This window comes from Geospiza fortis, unplaced genomic scaffold, assembly GCF_000277835.1.
Source record: "Geospiza fortis unplaced genomic scaffold, GeoFor_1.0 scaffold391, whole genome shotgun sequence".
Lineage (NCBI taxonomy): Eukaryota > Metazoa > Chordata > Aves > Passeriformes > Thraupidae > Geospiza > Geospiza fortis.
In genome coordinates, this window is record NW_005054472.1 from 311,064 (window position 1) to 312,032 (window position 969).

Sequence of the window (969 nt, forward strand, 5' to 3'; positions counted from 1 at the left end):
GGGGGATGGAGAGGTGGCAGAGCCAGAACCCTCCATGTTCTGCAGAGCCAGAACCCTCCAGGTTCTGCAGAGCCAGAACCCTCCAGGTTCTGCAGAGCCAGAACCCTCCATGTTCTGCAGTGCCAGAACCCTCCATGTTCTGCAGTGCCAGAACCCTCCATGTTCTGCAGAGCCCATGTGCTGCAGCACATCCTCTGAGAGGTGAAACCCAGCAGCTTCTGGGCTTTCCTTCAGCCTCTCTGCTGCCCAAAGCATCTCCCAGAAGATTTTCAATCTTGGGTGAAGTCCCTTTTTCTAGTAGTAGTACTGCTTCAGTAGTTAGGAAAAAAAATTCAACATATGAACTCAGAAATCCACTTCTGAAACCTCTGAAAATTCCCGGAGGAGAGGAAAGACACACATGGCAAAGATGTCTTTGCACATCCCTATGGATGATGGCCAGGAATCATCAATTCTAAGTGGTTTTTTCTTCTGAAAGGAATGATCTGACTGAAAATTATATTTTATAGATTTACAGGGGAGGAAATCTGTATTGTATTTTATACATTTATAAGGAATTTTAGGAGGGAGGAAATTTTATGCATTACAGAGGAGGAAACCTGTAGCCTTTCCCATGATTTCTATCATGTAAAAATCTGTAAAATCCCTATGATTTTTACCATGTAAAAATCTATAGCCTTCCCCATAATTTTTATCATGTAAAAATCTGTAGCCTTCCCCATGATTTTTTAATAATTATTATATTTTTACATTTTTATATTTAAAAAAAAATCTGTAAAATCCCCATGATTTTTATCATGTAAAAATCTGTAAAATCCCCATGATTTTTATCATGTAAAAACCTGTAGCCTTCCCCATGATTTTTATAATTTTTATATTTTTATATTTTATTTTCATATTTTTGGGTTTTTTTTTTAATCTGTAAAATCCCCATGATTTTTATCATGTAAAAATCTGTAAAATCCCCAT

General features: G+C 37.4%; 1 protein-coding gene across 1 annotated transcript in view; it reads right to left on the reverse strand.

The window, feature by feature from the left end:
* AVPR1B (arginine vasopressin receptor 1B) overlaps positions 1-969 on the reverse strand; it is a 3,563-nt gene that overhangs the window by 594 nt on the left and 2,000 nt on the right. The window lies entirely within an intron of this gene.